Source organism: Pseudorca crassidens, chromosome 5, assembly GCF_039906515.1.
Source record: "Pseudorca crassidens isolate mPseCra1 chromosome 5, mPseCra1.hap1, whole genome shotgun sequence".
NCBI classification, from domain to species: Eukaryota; Metazoa; Chordata; class Mammalia; order Artiodactyla; family Delphinidae; genus Pseudorca; species Pseudorca crassidens.
Window position 1 is genome coordinate 134264384 of NC_090300.1, and position 21544 is coordinate 134285927.

At 39.4% G+C, this 21544-nt stretch overlaps 1 protein-coding gene across 9 annotated transcripts in view; it reads right to left on the minus strand.

The window, feature by feature from the left end:
* The window catches only part of GRIK1 (glutamate ionotropic receptor kainate type subunit 1), a 418460-nt gene that overhangs the window by 56381 nt on the left and 340535 nt on the right, over positions 1–21544 (minus strand). The gene's annotated exons all lie outside the window — the stretch shown is intronic.

Here is a 21544-nt window from a genome sequence, read left to right on the forward strand (position 1 = left end):
TCATGGTGTTATAAACCATTGTGTTGGTTCAGTAACTTGATACCAGAACACTTCACTGTTTTATTAGCACTCATTTATTTCGTCAGTTCTAACATTTTAACATCAGTCAAATCTGTAATAGTGGCACTTTAAATGGGGAGTTTGGAAAGAATGACTGTAAAATTGTCTGCACATGGAGTAAACAAAATCTGGGAAGTCATAATATTCAGCTTTCTAAGGTCAATCCAAATACTTTTCAAGGTACTTCTCAAGGGAAGTAACTCCCTTTTTTTCTATGTGAAAATGATATAATCCAGTGACGTATTATCAAATTTTTAGTGTGTTTGTGATTTAGTCTTTCCAATGTCATTTGGGTATTATATTACTTTCCTGTGGCTGATGTAGCAAATTATTACAAGCTGGTGGCTTAAAACAACAGAAAGTTATTCTCTCACAATTCTGGAGGCCAGAACAGAAGTCCAAAATCATTATCACTGAGTGAAACCAAAGTGCCAGTGGGGCCATGCTCTCTCTGGGGGCCCAAGGGAGACTCGGTTGCTTGTCTCTTCCTGCTTCTGGTAGCTGCCAGCAATCCTTGTCTTGTGGTTGCATCACTCCAGTCTCTGCCTCTGTGGTCATTCTGCCTTCTCCTCTTCTTCTGTGTAATCTCCTCTACTTTTCTCTTATAAAGACAGTTGTGATTGCATTTAGGGCCCATGCAAATAATCCAGGATAATCTCCCCATCTCAAAAATCCTTCATTTGGAGTGACATCACCAAGACGGTGACACAGAAATTTCCTGGCTTCCCTCATCTTCACAAGGTGAAAATTAACTACTATTCAAGGACAAGACACTACTGAGAGAATCCTAGAACATGGGGGAGAGGCTGAAGCACCACCCCCCACCCCCGCCCTCCACAACACAGAGACCAAGAGAAACTGCATTAGACGGTAAGAGAAGTGGCTACACGTTGACTGCATTGCCCTTTTCCCAAGCCAGCACAGCAACACACAGAGAGGTCTCTCCTGAGCCTCTGGTTTCTCCAGGGGGAAAAGAGAACCCAGAGGAAAACCAGCTCTCCCAGCGTTGTGGGTAACATTGCAGGAGCCCCTACTCTGATCTCACCCCTCAGGGATTGCTTGGGGATGTGTGGGGCTGGACCACTGGAAATCTGACAGTGATGGAGATGCAGGGAGGTGTTCGCAGTGACCACCACACAGATCTTGGCAGACCAAGTTCATTCCTGCAGTTCCCAAGTAGTAATCCTAACCAGAGGCTTTACTTATCTGAAAAATCTAGTTGGAGGTACATTCTGACCAGAGAACTAGGTAGGCTATAGATCTACTTGATTCAGATCCTCAAATGAGGAGTTTTGCCAGCGTTGGAGCCTGGTTTGCCCACATCCAGGCAAGGAGCTGAATCACAGCCCCACCTGCTGTGAAGATTGTCTTGTTACCCCATCTGACCAGAAGGGCTGGAGACAATTCCAGGAAGCTATGTGGTCCAGTGGCACACGAACCAAGAGGTGAGCAGAGCCAAGAGTTTGCAGAGCAAAGCCAGTGGCCCTGTTCAGTTAGGGAACTTGTAATGCAGGTCAGCTTCAGTTAAGATAACAAACAGCTTTACTGGATTTCGAGTTGCTTGTCCTGCTGTGCCTGGACAAGGAATCTAATTCATAGCTCTACTCATTGCTGAATACAGCCTTCATCTTGTCTGGACAAGGAACAGAACTGGAGCACACAGAAATAGCCCATCCATCAGCCTTATGTACAGTGGTACTGGAACAGAAAGCAGAGCTTATGGCTTTCCCAGTCTGCAGAGCAAAACTTGTGGCCTCACCTGACCAAGGAATCAGTGCATACTATTTGAATCCCCAAATAATGAGGGTGAACCCAGGCCCTGGGTCTCATCGTGCTGTCCTGCCAGGACAAGGAAGCTAATTTGTAGCCCCATCTACTACTGTATGTAGTACCTAGTCCCAACCTTCTAGTAAGCCTTACCAGAGAATCCAGGCAACCATGGAGCCCATCCTATAGCCTTACTTGGGTAGGAAACCAAGCCAGCAGTCCCATCCAACTGTTCCCAGGCAGTGTCACAATCCTCATCCTTGTCCTTAGAGTTTGAATTGTTGCTTTGCCTCAGAATAGACCATAATAGCAGGCCCCACCTGCCCAAGGACATTACCAGCAGACACACCCAGAAATTAAAACTAAGCTGACTGGTCAAAAACTGTCTTTGCCAAAGCAAACTTGCAAAGTCTGGAAGAAGAACCCAAATGCCCAAATGTGCAGATGCCAATGTAAGGAATCAAGGATCACAAAAAATCAGGTCAATATGACACCACCAAAGGAAACAAATAACTAAAAAATGGGGATCTGTGAACTGTCAGACAAAGAATTCAGAATAATCCTCTTAAGCAAGTTTAGTAAACTACAAGAAAACATGAACAGACACTAAATGAAATTAGGAAAACAATGCATGAACAAAATGAGAAATATGATAAAGAAATAGCAACTATCAAAAAAAAAAAAGAACAAACCCAAACAAAACAAAAAACCAAACAGAAATCCTAGAGTTGAAAAATGCGATAACTGGACTGAAGAATTCAGTAGTTTCATAAGTAGAATTGACCATGCAGAAGAAGAAAGGTCTGCAAGATAGAACAGTCAAAATTACCCAGTCAGAGGAGCAAAAAGCATTTTTTAAAAGTGAAGAAATCCTTTGGGAATTATGGGACACAGTGAAAAGAAACAATATTTGCATTACGGGAATCCAGGAAGGTAAGGAGAAAGAGAAAGGGACCGAAAGTATATTTAAAGCAATAATGGCTGAAAACTTCCTGAACCTGGGGAGAAAAATGGACATCCAGATCCATGAGGCCCAAAAGATCCCAAATAGGTTGAATCCAAATAGGACTCATTATAATTAAATTCTCAAAAGTCAGAAAAAATGGATTTTTTTTAATGAGAGAGAATGTTTTATTTTATAGATACATAACTATGGAATATATATAGTTTTTTTATATTATATGTCTGTATATATATTATAGTATATATATAAAATATGGTTATACACACACATACATTCAAGACAATACTTTTAGTGGTTCTGATAACATAAAGCATAAAGATTTAAAATAATATTTGAATAATTACAAAATTTTTCATGCCAAACACAGTGCAGATGACTTATGGAAACACTTTCTAAGAACACTCATTTTTACTGATTCAATCTTTTCAAACATGATCTCAACCAATACAAAGAACTTAATAATGATGTATATAAATCACTATAAATGTACTCTAATTTGATCAATAAGGCTGTCAATTCAAAAAAATAACAATATTCATTTTCTTCCTCCTGGAAATAGGATTCTCTTCAGAATGGTTTATTATTTGTTGGTAACTTTCATTATCTTATGTTCAAGTTATACTTAAGAATTAAATAACTATATTGAATTTGTATTTTTCATTTTTTGTTGAAGTATAGTTGATTTATAATATTATACTAGTTTCTGGTGCACAAAAATGATTCAGTATTTTTACAGATTATACTCCATTTAAAGTAATATCAAAACAATGGCAATATTTCCCTGTGCTGTACAATATATCCTTGCTTCTTATCTATTTTATACATAATAGTTTATATCTCTTAATCCCATTCCCCTATCATACCCCTTCTCCCTTCCCTTTCCCCACTGGTAACCACGAGTTTGTTCTTTATATCTGTGAGTCTCTTTCTGTTTGGCTATATACATTATTTGTTTTATTTTTTAGATTCCACGTATAAGTGATAATGTAGAGTATTTGTCTTTCTCTGTCTGACTTATTTCACTAAGCATAACACCCTCTAGGTCCATTCATGCTGTTGCAAATGGAAGGATTTCATTCTTTCTTATGTCTGAGTAATATTCTTTATCCATCCATCTGTTGATGGATAGTTACGTTGTTTCTATATCTTGGCTACTGTAAATAATGCTGCTATGAATATTGACATGCATTCATCTTTTCAAATTAATGTTTTTCTTTTCAAAGAATTTTAAGAACAACAAGAGAAAGAGAGAAGTTACACACAAGGGAAACCCTGTAAGACTATTGGTGGATTTCTCAGGAGAAACTTTTCAGGCTAAGAGAAAATGACATGAAATATTCAAAATATTAAAAGAAAATAACTGTCAGGCTTCCCTGGTGGCGCAGTGGTTGGGAGTCTGCCTGCCGATGCAGGGGACACGGGTTCATACCCCAGTCCAGGAGGATCCCACATGCCGCAGAGCGGCTGGGCCCGTGAGCCATGGCCACTGAGCCTGCACGTCCGGAGCCTGTGCTCTGCAACGGGAGAGGCCACAGCAGTGAGAGGCCTGTGTACCGCAAAAAAAAAAACCCAAACAAAAAAAGAAAATAACTGTCAACCAAGAATTCTATTCCTGGTGAAGCTGTCCTTCAGAAACAAGGGAGGAATAAAGACTTTTCCTGAGCAAACAAAATCTGAGGAAGTTCATTACCACTATAACTGCCTTACAAGAAATGCTAAAGGGAGTTCTTTGAGTCAAGAAAAAAGAATGCTAAATATCATAAAAACATAAAAAGATGGATGTTAGCTGAATCTACTGTGGTAATCAGTTCATAAGATCTGTAAATCAAACCATCATGCTCTTCTCCTTAAGCTTATACAGTGATGTATGACAATTATTTCTCAAAAAACGAGGGCAAAAAGATATATGAGAGAGGTGACCTCTCTCAGCCTTGTGAAAGCAAGAAGGCAGCCATCTGCAAACCAGAAAAAGAGGCCTCACCAAGAACCCAACATTTCTGGCACCCTGATCTTAGACTTCCAGCATCCAAAACTGTGAGAAATAAATGTTTGCTGTTTAAAGAAAATGTCTCTCGACAGATGAATGGATAGAAAGATGGGGTACATATATACAATGGAATATTACTCAGCCATAAAAAGGAACAAAATTGGGCCATTTTTAGAGATGTGGATGGGCCTAGAGACTGTCACACAGAGTGAAGTAAGAAAGAGAAAACCAAATATCGTATATTAATGCATATATGTGGACTCTAGAAAAATGGTACAGATGAATCTATTTGCAGGGCAGGAATACAGACACAGACATAAAGAATGGATGTGTGGACAGAGGGAGGGGGTGGGATGAATTGGGAGATTGGGACTGATGTATGTGCACTGCCATGTGTAAAACAGATAGCTAGTGGGAACCTGCTGTGTAGCACAGGGAGCTCACCTGGTGCTCTGTGGTGACCTAGATGGGTGGGATTTGGGGGGGTAGGTGGGTGGGAAGGAGGTCCAAGAGGGAAGGGATATATGTATACATATAGCTGATTCAGTTTGTTGTACAGTAGAAACTAATACAACATTGTAAAGCAGCTATAACCTAATTTAAAAAAAAAGAAAAAAGAAAAATCCTTCATTTAATCACATATGCAATCTTTTTGCTGTTGTTGTTATATAAGGTAACATTTGCAAATTCCAGAGATTGGGACATGTATATCTTTGCAGGGGGACCACTGTTCAGCCTACCACATGTATCAACATCATTTGAGGAACTAAGAATCACAGTAGTCTGCCCTTCACAGAACTGACATTGGAGATCTTTGGTAGTTTCATTAAATAAAAAATAGTGGCCCCAGAGGGTCTTGAGCTTCAATCATTAGGTGATTCTTGGTAAGCTTGCCTATTTGAGTTGACTTACAAATGAGGATAAAAGAGAACTCAGTCCTTTGTATTCACTTAGCTATTTTCTCTCTCCTGACTTTACCAAATTCATCAGATATGTGTAAGATGTGAAAAAGATCCTGAGAGCTACACTATATCCACAGTGTTCACACCATGTGTGTATGTTGAATATATTTACCCATTTGGCCAAGAGGCAGAAGCAATGCAGTGGAAAGAGTATGAGGTTATCACAGAGCTGCTTTTAAATCTCTGAAGTATGACTTTAGGAAGGTTATTTAACCTGAATCTGGTTTATCTCAGATTTCAGTGTTTATCCATGCAGGGTTTTTGAGAGATTTAAATGAAACTTAACACAATTCTTAACACATTGAATACATTTAAAAGTTTAACAGTGATTATTTTTATAACTATCTCTTATTTTCCTTCCCCACATTCATAACTCTAGAATTTGGCTTTTATTACCTCCAATGTCAGTACTCATATGTGTAGCTTTTTCTGGTCTCTTCTGTATTTCATTTTACAAAGCAATATCAGATTCATTGTCCTGAAATGTAATTTCATATTCATTCAATTTCCCTCAACACATAAAGTACATACTGAATTTATGTCACCTATAAATGAGTCTAAAGCTTGACTTTACATTTGCAGTTGTGATGGTTAATTTTATGTGTCAACTTGACTGGGTCATGGGATGCTCAGTTTTCTGGTTAAGCATTATCTCCAGGTCTGTCTGTGAGGGTGTTTCCATTTGAATCAATAAAGCAATTGCCCTCTCCAATGTGAGTGGGCATTATCTAATGCAATGAGGGCCTGAATAAAAAAAGGAACAAAGAGGCAGAGGAAGGGAAACTTTGCTTTCTCTGCCTGACTGCTAAGACTGGGACTTATCCCATTGGTGCTCTTGGATCTCATCTTCCTGGTGCCAGGAAGTATCTGGGAATACAACACCTAGTAGTTTATAGTTTAGTAGGAATAAGCACATTAATGTATTTCAATGAAGTACCCAAGTGTGAGGATAAAAATTTGCACATAGTAACTAAAGAAAGAAGTATGGATCGTACTTATCCCAACTGCAAGGAAAAAAAGAGAGCCAGTGACATGTTCCTGGAGGAAAGAATGCCTGAACTCTCAAAGGATGAGAAGTTAGTTGACCAAGCAAAGACTCACAGACTGAGTAAAAGCATGAAACACAAAATAAATTATGTTTGTCATGGATCCATCATGTGAGGTAAGGAATGATGAGAAATGAGCCTGGGAAGGAGAATAGGTTTCTGTTCATAATGGTGTTGTGAATCATACTACTGTGCTTGGACTTTGCTCTATAGACATTTGGGGATTATTGGAGTGTTTCAAGCCTAGGAGTGTCATGGGCAGGTGTGCATTACAGGAAGATCATTTTGTCAGAATTGAGGAGGATGACTCAGAGAAAGTCAAGATTGTAAGCAGAAGGTTGGTTAGCAGGTAGTTCTCATAGAACAACATTTATGGAAATGTATTCTCATGTCTATGTATGAACATAGGGACAGCATAGTTCCTTCATCTTCCTGTCCCAACAACTTGTACACCATTAAGTATTAATAGAATGAGTTCCACAGCAGGATGGACAGAGTTTCTTGATGAAAGCATTGCTATTAAAGTTCCCACATAAAGAATATGTTATGGAACCAATTTGTCAGGAACCAACACAATTAGCACAAAACTAACTATTTTCTAACTACCACACAGATGGAATGGATATCATGACAGAAGCACACTTTATCACTTGATAATACTGGAAGTTAAATCAAATTAATGTCAGGAAATGACATTACAAGTCTCATCTAAGCAGCTTATATGGTCAAACTAGATGTAAGTTAAAGTGTTGTGACACATGTAGAGAAAGGCTTTTTATAGATCCTAGAACTTTGCCTTCAGAGTTTATTGCCAATGGAAGCCATAATGTTAAACATTAGCACCACCTTTAAAAAAGAGATGGCATTTTTTTTTTTTTTTTTTTGTGGTACGCGGGCCTCTCACTGCTGTGGCCTCTCCCTTTGCGGAGCACAGGCTCCGGACGCGCAGGCTCAGCGGCCACGGCTCACAGGCCCAGCCGCTCCGTGTCATATGGGATCTTCCCAGACCGGGGCACAAACCCGTGTCCCCTGCATCTGCAGGCGTACTCTCAACCACTGCACCACCAGGGAAACCCGAGATGGCATATTTTTATGGTCAATAGTAACACCTGTTGTTACACTTTCTGAGATATAGGTAATTGCATTCTCTGCATTGGGACAAAAAAAAAAATCAAATCAATATCAAAGGCAAGTAGGGAGCATCCTCTTGTGTATATTTAGGTACATCTCCTAATATTGTAATTTCCTTTTCCTCCTCATCGTACCCCAGTCATACTTTTTGTATGCAGGTCACTCCTCTTTATTTTGCAAGTCAAAGGCTGGCTTCATAGGTTGATGGGTTAACTGAGAGTTGCTAAGTAAGCTACTGCATTCAGGTTATAGCGTTTGCCTGAGAGTGGAGAACAATTTGTCTATGACTTTGGTTCAGTGGAAACCTCTACTGGGTTAAGGGTTTGGACTAAGCCAGTTTTCAAATCCCTTCTTCATGCTTCTAAAAATGTGCAGTTCTAACCCTCTTCCTGATATGTTTGGAAAGAAGTAGTTATCTCCATTAAGTTCTATAGGATTTTCAGAAAGCTTTTTCCTAAAGGCAACTTTTCCTTTGTGGGGGTCATGCTGTGAGTCAATTTGATACATTGTCCAGAGTTTATGGAGCTCTCTGAAAATGTACAGAAATTGGTAGCATTTATCTCTTGATGTAGCATATAGCTCATAGCAAGGTCTTAAAACCCAGGTCAGAAATCCAATTTTATTTCCACTAAGTGTGTCTACTGTGTCCCTTTGTTTGGATCCTGTTGTGCTAGTTTTATTCTTGGATTTAGTGTTCCAATCACTGGTGCAGAGTAACTCCCACTTCCCGTTTCTCTTCCCTGCTCATCCAAGTGGTAAAAAGTCCCCTTTTCATGCTCTAACAATGCTTCTTTTCCTGCCTCAATATCTACAAAGACACCCTGCCTGGTCCTTTACTGAACTGAAATATCTTTTGACCTTCGAAATCAGGTTTCCCTAACTGACACAATTACCTCTGTCTTTCTTCCTCCCAGCCCTAGATGAACATTTTTTATATGTTCTTTCTTCAAAAATTAATTGTTGATAAGCTTTTATGAAATCACCAATGCATTATTGATCAGGGTGAATAGACAATGACTAATTCCTGGATATGATGAATAAGGTCCATAAGGAATCCATTTTCTGGGCCAAGGCTGAAGCATACACAATTTAGATAATGATATATAATTATATTAGTCATAATTACAATTTGCTTGCCTTATGTAGAAGCATTTGCACAGAGGACAATTATAGTATACTTAACTGAAAACAATACTTAAACTATTGTCCCTATTTTAGGAAATAGCTTTAATTTCTACTCTGTATTAGACCTTTTGACAACAACTGCTGAATAGCAAGTGAGTCAAATGGTGTGACTTTCTTCTCTCTTATCAGACACATAATTTGATGGCCAAGAGACAAAAATTAAGAGATAAAAGAAGAAAAATAAAAGTTTTCATTAATGCTTCATTTGTATGCTCTTTCCCAAGATGATATTTACGGTCCAAATAAAATATATATATTTTAGAATTGAGGAAGTAAGTGGCTAGCATTTAACTCTAGTAATAGTCAGGTATATTTTTTTAATTTTTGAATTTTATTTTATTTCTTTCTTATACAGCAGTTTTATTAGTTATCTATTTTATACATATTAGTGTATACATGTCAATCCCAATCTCCCAATTCATCCCACCCCCTCACCCCCTCACATTCCCCCCTTGGTGTCCATACATTTGTTCTCTACATCTGTGTCTCTATTTCTGCCCTGCAAACCAGTTCATTTGTGCCATTTTAGGAGCCTACTTTTCTTTTTCATTTTTTTAACATCTTTATTGGAGTATAATTGCCTTACAATGGTGTGCTAGTTTTTGCTTTATAAAAAAATGACTCAGTTATACATATACATATGTACCCATATCTCTTCTCTCTTGCATCTCCCTCCCTCCCACCCTCCCTATCCCACCCCTCTAGGTGGTCACAAAGCACCAAGCTGATCTCCCTGTGCTATGCGGCTGCTTCCCACCAGCTATCTATTTTAAGTTTCGTAGTGCATATATGTCCATGACACTCTCTCACTTTATCACAGCTTACCTTCCCCCACCCCTTATCCTCAAGTCCATTCTCTAAGTAGGTCTGTGTCTTTATTCCCGTCTTGCACCTAGGTACTTCATGACCTTTTTTTTTTTCTCTTAGATTCCATATATATGTGTTAGCATATGGTATTTGTTTTTCTCTTTCTGACTTACTTCACTCTGTATGACAGACTCTAGGTCCATGCACCTCACTACGAATAAATCAATTTCCTTTCTTTTTATGGCTGAGTAATATTCCATTGTATATATGGGCCATATCTTGTTTATCCATTCATCTGTTGATGGACGATTAGGTTGCTTCCATGTCCTGGCTATTGTAAATAAAGCTGCAATGAACATTTTGGTACATGACTCTTTTTGAATTATGGTTTTCTCAGGGTATATGCCCAGTAGTGGGATTGCTGGGTCGTACAGTAGTGCTAATTTTAGCTTTTTAAGGAACCTCCATACACGTCTCCATAGTGGCTGTATCAATTTACATTCCCACCAAGAGGGCAAGAGGGTTCCCTTTTCTCCAAACCCTCTCAAGCATTTATTGTTTGCAGATTTTTTGATGATGACCATTCTGACCGGTGTGAGATGATATCTCATTGTAGTTTTGATTTGCATTTCTCTAATGATTAATGATGTTGAGTATTCTTTCATGTGTCTGTTGGCAATCTGTATATCTTCTTTGGAGAAATGTCTATTTAGGTTTTCTGCCCATTTTTGGATTGGGTTGTTTGTCTTTTTGTTATTGAGCTACATGAGCTGCTTGTAAATTTTGGAGATTATTCCTGTTTCACTTGCTTCATTTGCAAATATCTTCTCCCATTCTGAGGGTTGTCTTTTCATCTTGTTTATGGTTTCCTTTGCTGTGCAAAAGCTTTTAAGTTTCATTAGGTCCCATTTGTTTATTTTTGCTTTAATTTCCATTTCTCTAGGAGCAGGGTCAGAAAGGATCTCGCTGTGATTTATGTCATAGAGTGTTCTGCCTATGTTTTCCTCTAAGAGTTTTCTAGTGTCTGGCCTTACATTTAGGTCTTTAATCCATTTTGAGTTTATTTTTGTGTATGGTGTTAGGGAGTGCTCTGATTTCATACTTTTACATGTAGCTGTCCGGTTTTCCCAGCACCACTTATTGAAGAGGCTGTCTTTTCTCCATTGTATATTCTTGCCTCCTTTATCAAACATAAGGTGACCATATGTGCGTGGGTTTATCTCTGGGCTTTCTATCCTGTTCCATTGATCTATATTTCTGTTTTTGTGCCAGTACCATACTTTCTTGACTACTGTAGATTTGTAGTATAGTCTGAAGTCAGGGAGGCTGATTCTTCCAGCTCTGTTTTTATTCTAAAGATTGCTTTGGCTATTCGGGGTCTTTTGTGTTTCCATACAAATTGTGAAATTTTTTGTTCTAGTTCTGTGAAAAATGCCAGTAGTAGTTTGACAGGAATTAAAATGAATCTGTAAACTGCTTTGGGTAGTAGAGTCATTTTCACAATGTTGATTCTTCCAAACCAAGAACATGGTATATCTCTCCATCTATTTGTATCATCTTTAATTTCTTTCATCAGTGTTTTATAATTTTCTGCACAGGTCTTTTGTCTCCTTAGGTAGGTTTATTCCTATTTTATTCTTTTTGTTGCAATGGTAAATGGTAGTGTTTTCTTAATTTCACTTTCAGATATTTCATCATTAGTGTATTGGAATGCTAGAGATTTCTGTGCATTAATTTTGTATCCTGCTACCTTACCAAATCAATTGATTAGCTCTAGTAGTTTTCTGGTAACATCTTTAGGATTCTCTATGTATAGCATCATGTCATCTGCAAACAGTGACAGTTTTACTTCTTTTCCGCTTTGAATTCCCTTTATATTTTTTCTTCTCTGACTGCTGTGGCTAAAACTTCCAAAACTATGTTGAATAATAGTGGTGAGAGTGGACAACCTTGTCTTGTTCCTGATGTTAGTGGCAATGGTTTCAGTTTTTCACCATTGAGGACGATGTTGGCTGTGGATTTGTCATACACAGCCTTTATTATGTTTAGGAAAGTTCCCTCAATGCCTACTTTCTGGAGGGTTTTTATCATAAATGGGTGTTGAATTTTGTCGAAAGCTTTCTGCATCTATTGAGACGATAATATGCTTTTTCTCCTTCAATTTGTTAATATGGTGTATCACATTGATTGATTTGCATATATTGAAGAATCCTTGCATTCCTGGGATAAATCCCTCTTGATCATGGTGTATGATCCTTTTAATGTGCTGTTGGATTCTGTTTGCTAGTATTTTGTTGAGGATTTTTGCATCTATGTTCATCAGTGATATTGGCCTGTAGTTTTCTTTCTTTGTGACATCCTTGTCTGGTTTTGGTATCAGGGTGATGGTGGCCTCGTAGAATGAGTTTGGGAGTGTTCCTCCCTCTGTTATATTTTGGAAGAGTTTGAGAAGGATAGGTGTTAGCTCTTCTCTAAATGTTTCATAGAATTCACCTGTGAAGCCATCTGGTCCTGGGCTTTTGTTTGTTGGAAGATTTTTAATCGCAATTTCAATTTCAGTGCTTGTTTTTGGTCTGTTCATATTTTCTATTTCTTCCTGGTTCAGTATCTGAAGGTTGTGCTTTTCTAAGAATTTGTTCATTTCTTCGAGGTTGTCCATTTTATTGGCATAAAGTTGCTTGTAGTAATCTCTCATGATCCTTTGTATTTCTGCAGTGTCAGTTGTTACTTCTCCTTTCTCATTTCTAATTCTATTGATTTGAGTATTCTCCCTTTTTTCTTGATGAGTCTGGCTAATGGTTTATCACTTTTGTTTATCTTCTCAAAGAACCAGCTTTTAGTTTTATTGATCTTTGCTATGTTTTCCTTCATTTCTTTTTCATTTATTTCTGATCTGATCTTTATGATTTCTTTCCTTCTGCTAACTTTGGGGTTTTTTTGTTGTTGTTCTTCTTCTTTCTCTAATTGTTTTAGGTGTAAGGTTAGGTTGTTTATTTGAGATGTTTCTTGTTTCCTAAGGTAGGATTGTATTGCTATAAACTTCCCTGTTACAACTGCTTCTGCTGCATCCCATAGGTTTTTTTTCATGTTTTCATTGTCATTTGTTTCTAGGAATATTTTGATTTCCTCTTTGATTTATTCAGTTATCTCTTGGTTTTTAAGTAGTATATTCTTTAGCCTCCATGTGTTTGTATTTTTTACAGACTCTTTTCCTGTAATTGATATCTAGTTTCATAGCGTTTTGGTCGAAAAGATACTTGATATGATTTCAAATTTCTTAAATTCACCAAGGTTTGTTTTGTGACCCAGGATATGATCTATCCTGGAGAATGTTCCATGAGCGTTTGAGAAGAATTTGTATTCTGTTGCTTTTGGATGGAATGTCCTATAAGTATCAATTAAGTGCATTTTGTTTAGTGTATCATTTAAAGCTTGTGTTTCCTTATTTAATTTCATTTTGGATGATCTGTCCATTGGTGAAAGTGGGGGGTTAAAGTCCTATACTATGATTGTGTTACTGTCAATTTCCCCTTTTATGGCTCTTAGTATTTGCCCTATGTATTAAGGTGCTCCTATGTTGGGTGCATAAATATTTTCAATTGTTATATCTTCTTCTTGGGTCAATCCCTTGATCATTATGTAGTGTTCTTCTTTGACTCTTGTAATAGTCCTTATTTTAAAGTATATTTTGTCTGATATAAGAATTTCTACTCCAGCTTTCTTTTGATTGCCATTTGCATGGAATATCTTTTTCCATCCCGTGACTTTCAGTCTGTATGTGTCCCTAGGTCTGAAGTGGGTCTCTTGTAGACAGCATATATATGGGTTTTGTTTTTGTATCCATTCAGCCAGTCTATGTCTTTTGGTTGGAGCATTTAATCCATTTACATTTAAGGTAATTATGGATATGTATGTTCCTATTGCCATTTTCTTAATTGTTTTGGGTTAGTTATTAGAGGTCTTTTCCTCCTCTGTGTTTCCTGCCTAGAGAAGTTCCCTTAGCATTTGTGGTGCTGAATTCTCTTAGGTTTTGCTTGTCTGTAAAGGTTTTAATTTCTCCATCAAATTTGAATGAGATCCTGCTGTGTAGAATAATTTGGTTGTAGGATTTTCTCCTTCATCACTTTAAATATGTCCTGCCACTCCCTTCTGGCTTGCACAATTTCTGCTGAAAGCTCAGCTGTTAACCTTATGGGGATTCCCTTATGTGTTATTTGTTGTTTTTCCTTTGCTGCTTTTAATATTTTTTCATTGTATTTAATTTTTGATAGTTTGATTAATATGTATCTTGGCGTGTTTCTCCTAGGATTTATCCTGCTTGGGACTCTCTGTGCTTACTGGACTTGATTATCTCTTTCCTTTCCTATATTAGGGAAGTTTTCAACTTCACTTCAAGTATTTTCTCAGTCCCTTTCTTTTTCTCTTCTTTTTCTGGGACCCCTATAATTCGAATGCTGGTGCATTTAATGTTGTCCCAGAGGTCTCTGAGGCTGTCCTCAATCTTTTCATTCTTTTTTCTCTTCTGTTCTGTGGTAGTTATTTCCACTATTTTATCTTCCGGGTCACTTATCCGTTGTTCTACCTCAGTTATTCTGCTATTGATCCATTCTAGAGAATTTTTAATTTCATTTATTGTGTTGTTCATCACTGTTTGTTTGTACTTTAGTTCTTCTAGGTCCTTGTTAAACATTTCTTGTATTTTCTCCATTCTATTTCCAAGATTTTGGATCATCTTTACTGTCATTATTCTGAATTCTTTTTGAGGTAAATTGCCTATTTCCTCCTCATTTGTTAGGTCTGGTGGGTTTTGGCTTTGCTCCTTCTTTGGCTGTTTGTTTGTCAGTCTTCTCATTTTGCTTAAATTACTGTGTTTGGGGTCTCCTTTTAGCAGGCTGCTGGTTTGTAGTTCCCATTGTTTTTGGTGTCTGTCCCCAGTGGCTAAGGTTGGTTTAGTGCACTGTGTAGGCTTCTTGGTGGAGGGGACTAGTGTCTGTGTTCTGGTGGGTGAAGCTGCATCTTGTCTTTCTGGTGGGCAGGTACACATCTGGTGGTGTGTTTTGGGGTGTCTGTGGCCTTATTATGATTTTAAAAAGAATTAAAAGGCCATTTCATGTTTTTCCCCTAACTGTATCACTGAAAATTATAGTTCAAGTGAAATTTTGTTTTTACAGATTGTTTTGTTTTCTGATGAAGAAGCTAGTTAAACTGAGCATTCTAAACTTTGTACACAGGTTTACTGATTAGAAAAGCTAGCATTGCTTGGCAGGCTTGTGTGCTCTGGCAGCCTCAGGAGCAAAAGACAGTAGGTGGCCCACACATAGAGGTGGGGCTGAAACCACAGCTGAGCCCAGGGACCATGTGGCTAAGGAAGAAGAGGTGAAATCTCTCCTCATGGCTGCATGAACCATGGATTTCCATCTCCAGTGATGGCTTCATAAACTCAGAGCCTGTGGAACTACCAAACAGACAAGTTCTCCCACAGCTGAGATAGGTCTGGCTTTAGCAGCTGTGGGTTTTGTGGGCATGTACACTTGGGGGTTGGGCCAAGCCAGAGTCTGAGCTGCTTTCATAGTTCTCACAGCGGGTCCAGGTGCACAACTACTGCAGTCCTAGGACCTGACTTCAGTGGAACTGTGCTGGGCTGGTGAAAACAATGAGTGAGAGTCACCAGGGCCAATAGCTGGCCTACCCAGGGTTAAGGTGGAGCCAAGAGCAGTGCCAACAACTGTGTACTCTGTAAGCCTGCACAACAGGGGAAATGTGACACAACAGAGCACAATCACAGGTGAACACCTCCAGAGGAGGAATACACATTGGCTTCTCTCACAGTGGGAGTGCTCCAATCCCACCTACCTCATACCACAGATCAGAAACACAGCTAAAAGCAGATATGGGGACCTCCACTCCAACAACTAGGGAGCAGACCCTGTCCCTGACAGAACAAAGGGGAGGTCTTGCTCAATATCTAGGGTTCTGGTCACCACAATGATAGTCAAATCCCCTATCAAGGGGATAGTGGCCAGCATACACTGAGGAAAGAGGTGGCAGCCATCCATACTAAAAACAGCATCACACCAAAAAAAAAAAAAAAAAAAAGAAACCCACTCAGGCTACACAGAAATGTTCCTACATAAAAATAGCTCTCCAAGACAGTCTGAGGGTCTGGCATTGAGCGGAAGAACCCCCCAGAGCATTTAGCCTTGAAGGCCATCAGGGCTTGAATGCAGGAACTCCACAGGGCTGGGAGAAACAGAAATTCCACTCTTAGAAGGTGCACACAAGGTCTCATCACACTAGGACCCAGCTCAAAGCACTACCTCCGTAAGAACATGAGCTAGACTTACTTAGGGATATTGGAGGTTCTCCTGGGGTGGCAAGGGTTGGCTGTAGTTCACTGTAAGGGCAAGGACACTGGTAGTGGAAGTCCCAGGGAATATTAATATGCATGAGCTCTCCCAGAGGTCCACATATTGGCACTAATTCCTGACCCCACCCAACAGCCTGTAGCTCCAGTGTTGAAATGTCTCAGGCCAAACAACCATCAAGACAGGAACACAGTCCCACCCATGAGCATACAGGTTGCCTACAGTTGTACTAAACTCATAGACACCCCAAAACACACCCCTTGACATGGCCCTGCCCACTAGAGAGACAAGACCCAGCTCCACCCACCAGAGGGCAGGCACCAGTCCCTCCAACCAGGAAACCTGCACAAGCCCATGGACCATCCTCAACCACCAGGGGGTAGACACTAGAAGCAAGAGGAAGTACGACCCTGCAGCCTTCAGAAAGGAAACCACAAACACAGTAAATTAGAGAAAATAAGATAACAGAGAAATGTATTGCAGATGAAGAAGCAAGATAAAAACATACAAGAACAACTAAATGAAGAAGGACCAGGCAATCTACCTAAAAAGAATTCACAGTAATGATAGTAAAGATAATTCAAAAATCTCAGAAAAAGAATAGAGACATAGACCAAGAAGATACAAGAAATGTTTAACATAGAGATAGAAGACTTAAAGAACAAACAAACAGAGATGAAGAGCACAATAACTGAAAAAAAAAAAAAAGGAAGGAATCAATAGCAGAATAAGTGAGACAGAATAATGAGTAAGTGAGCTGGAAGACAGAGTGGTAGAAACCACTGCTGTAGAACAGAATAAAGAAAAATAATGAAAAGAAATGAGGACAGTATCAGAGACTTCTTGGACAGCATGAAATGCATCAACATTCACATTAATAGGGTCCCAGAAGAAGAAGAGAAGAGAAAGGGACTGAGAAAATATTTGAAGAGATTATAATTGAAAATTTTCTTAACATGGGAAAGGAAATAGTCACCTAAGTCCAGGAAGTTCAGAGAGTCCTATACAGAATAAACCCAAGGAGAAACACACTGAGACACATATTAATCAAACTAACAAAAGTAAATACAGAGAAAAAATACTAAAAACAACAAGGGAAAAGCAACAAGTAACATACAAGGGAATCCCCATAAGGTTATCAGCTGATTTTTCAGCAGAAACTCTGCAGGCCAGAAGGGAGTGGCATGATATATTTAAAGTGATGAAAGGGAAAAATCTACAACCAAGAATACTCTACCCAGCAAGGTTCTCATTCAGATTCAGTGGAGAAATTAATATCTTTACAGGCAAGCAAAAGCTAAGAGAATTCAACACCAAGCCAGCTTTGAATCAAATGCTAAAGGAACTTCTCTAGGCAGGGGTGGTGGCGGGGTGAAGGGACCACAACTAGAAACTAGAAAATCACAAATGGGAAAGCTCACCCGTAAAGGGAAATACACAGTAAAAGTAGGAAGTCATCCTACTTATGACTTTGTACATATCATCCAAATATGATATCAAAACCAGCAACCATGAGGAGAGTACAAATGAAGGAAATGGGAATTGCATTTGAAATTAAGAGATCAGCAACTTAAAACAAACTTGTATATATAAAGATGGCTAGAGGGAACTTCAAGATGGCGGAGGAGTAAGATTTGGAGATCACCTTCCACAAATACATCAGAAATACATCTACATGTGGAACAATTTATACAGAACACCTACTGAACACTAGCAGAAGACCTCAGACTTCCCAAAAGGCAAGAAACTCCCCAAGTACCTGGGTAGGGCAAAAGAAAAAGAAAAAACAGAGGCAAAAGAATAGGGATGAGACCTGCACCTCTGGGAGTGAACTGTGAAGGAGGAAAAGTTTCCACACACTAGGAAGACCCTTCACTGGTGGAGATGGGGTGTATGTAGGTGGGTGGGAGGGTGGACAGAGGGGAAGCTTAGGAGCCATGGAGGAGAGTGCAGCAACAGGGGTGCAGAGCAAAGCAGAGAGATTCCGGCACAGAGGATCAGTACCGACCAGCACTCACCAGCCTGAGAGGCTTGTCTGCTCACCTGTTAGGGCGGATGAGGGTTGGGAGCTGAGGTTCGGGCTTCGGAGGTCGGATCCCAGGGAGAGGACTGGGGTGGACTACGTGAACACAGCCCGGAGGGGGCTAGTTCACCACAGCTAGCCAGGAGAGAGTCCGAGAAAAAGTCTAGACCTGCCTAAGAGGCAAAAGACCATTGTTTCTGGGTGTGCTAGGAGAGGGGATTCAGAGCACTGCCTAAATGAGGTCCAGAGACGGGCACAAGCCATGGCTATCAGGGCAGACACCAGAGACGGGCATGAAATGGTAAGGCTGCTGCAGCCACCAAGAAGCCTGTGTGCAAGCACACGTCACTATCCACACTTTCCTTCCTGGAAACATGTGCAGCCCGCCACTGCCAGGGTGCCGTGGTACAGGGACAACTTCCCCAGGAGAACACATGGTGCACCTCAGGCTGTTGCAATGTCATGCTGTCTTCTGCTGTCACAGTCATCCTGCATTCCATACCCCTTCCTTCCCACGGCCTGAGTGAGCCAGAGCCCCCTAATCAGCTCCTACTTTAACCCTGTCCTGTCTTGGAGGAGAAAAGATGCCCAAAGGTGACCTACATGCAGAGGCAGGGCCAAATCCAAAGCTGAACCCCAGGAGCTGTGCAAACAAAGAAGAGAAAGGGAAATTTCTCCCAGCAGCATCAGGAGCAGCAGATTAAATCTCCACAATCAACTTGATGTACGCTGCATCTGTGGAATACCTGAATAGACAAAGAATCATCCAAAAATTGAGGCGGTATATGTTGGGAGCAACTGTACCCTTGGGGTTTGCTTTCTGTATCTAATTGGGTTTTGGTTTTATGTTTACCTTAGTTTACCAGTTAGAGCTCGTTATCATTGATAGATTTGTTTATTGATTTGGTTGCTCTCTTCCTCTTTTTAAAAAAAAAAAAATATATATATATATATTTTCCCCTTTTTGTGTGTATGTGTATGCTTCTTTGTGTAATTTTGTCTGTATAGCTTTATTTTTACAATTTGTCTGAGGGTTCTGTCTGTCCATCTTTTTTTTTTTTTTGTATAGTTTTTAAGCACTTGTTATGTTTTTTGGTTTGGATGCTCTCTTCTTTCTTTCTATTAGTTTTTAATTTTTAACAATGTATCTTTTAAATTTTTATTTTAATAACTTTATTTTATTTTATTTTTTCTTTCTTTTTTTCTTGTCTCACTTTTCTTCTGAGCCATGTGGCTGACAGTGTCTTGGAGCTTTGGCCGGGTGTCAGGCCTGAGCCTCTGAGAAGGGAAAGCTGAGATCAGGATGTTGGTCCACCAGAGACTCCTGGCTCCATGTAATATCAAATGGTGAAAACTCTCCCAGAGATCACTATCTCAATGCTAAGACCCAGCTCCATCAACAACCAGCAAGTAAAATGCTGGACATCCTATGCCAAACAACTAGCAAAACAGGAAACCACCACACTCATTAGCAGAAAGCATGCATAAATTTGTAATACGTTCACAGACACTCCAAAACACCTCAACAGGACACTATCCTGCCCACCAGAAAACAAGATCCAGCCTCATACACCAGAACACAGGCACCTGTCCCCTCCACCAGGAAGCTTACTCATCCCACTGAACTAACCTTATCCAGTGGGGGCAGATATCAAAAACAATGGGAACTAGGAACTTGCAGCCTGTGAATAGGAGACCCTCAAACACAGTAAGTTAAGCAAAATGAGAAGACCTAGAATCACATAGCAGATGAAGGAGCAAGGTAAAAACCCAACAGACCAAAAAAATGAAGAGGAAATAGGCAGTCTACCAGAAAAAGAATTCAGAGTAATGATAGTAAAAATGACCCAAAATCTTGGAAATAGAATGGAGAAAACAAGAAACCTTTAACAAGGACCTAGAAGAACTAAAGAGCAAACAATGATGAACAACAGAATAAATGAAATTAAAAATTCTCTAGAAGGAATCAATAGCAGAATAACTGAGGCAGAAGAACGGATAAGTGACCTGGAAGATAAAATAGTGAAAATAACTACCACAGGGCAGAATAAAGAAAATAGGATGAAAATAATTGAAGAGAGTCTCAGAGACTTCTGGGACAATATTAAATGCATCAACATTAGAATTATAGGGGTCCAGAAAGAAGAAAGAAAAAGAAAGGGACTGAGAAAATATTTGAAGAGATTATAGTTGAAAACTTCCTTAATATGGGAAAGGAAATAGTCAATGAAGTCCAGGAAGCACAAAGCGTCCCATAGAGGATAAAGCCAAGGAGAAAAATGCCAAGACATATTAATAAAACTTTCAAAAATTAAATACAAAGAAAAATATTAAAAGTATCAAGGGAAAATCAACAAATAACATACAAGGTAATCCTTGTAAGGTTAACAGCTGATCTTTCAGCAGAAACTCTGAAAGCCAGAAGGGAGTGGAGGGACATATTTAAAGTGATGAAAGGAAAAAGCCTAAAACCAAGATTACTCAGCAAGGATCACATTCAGATTCGATGGAGAAATTAAAACCTTTACAGACAAGCAAAACCTAAGGGAATTCAGCACCACCAAACCAGCCTTACAACAAATGCTAAAGGAACTTCTCTAGGCAGGAAACACAAGAGAAGGAAAAATCCTACAATAACAAACCCAAAACAATTAAGAAAATAGTAATAGGAACATACATATCGATAATTACCTTAAATGTAAATGGATTAAATGCTTCAACCAAAAGACATAGACTGGCTGAATGGATTAAAAAACAAGACCTGTATATATGTTGTCCAGGACAATTGAGAGAGGAGGCTGGGTCTTGCCCAGATAGAAGATAAGAGACCACATATTCCTCATTCTCGAAGTCAGGAGACCTCCCCGACTACACATGTGCAGAAAAGCTCCCTGGAGGTCAAAAGAGGAGTGATGCTAAGTGGCTAAGTCTACCCATAGGCCTCTTCACTAGAATCCATCTTTGCTGAGAGATGCACGCACACACCTGGGAAAATCCTGATACACCAAATATGAATTCTGAACCAAGCAAATCAAAATGATTGGTCAAAGGAAACACGGAAGAAACACCCCATAAATGTGATTCAAACTGCCATGAGGGCACGACTCTCTCTCTGAGCCCACCCGTGTGTCTATCCACACGTCCTGTACTCTTTTTTTCCCTTAATAAATACTTTGTTTCGCTACTTTCCATCCTTGTGGAATTCTTTTTCTGCAAAGCCATAGGGCCAGGGCCCTGGCACTGACCG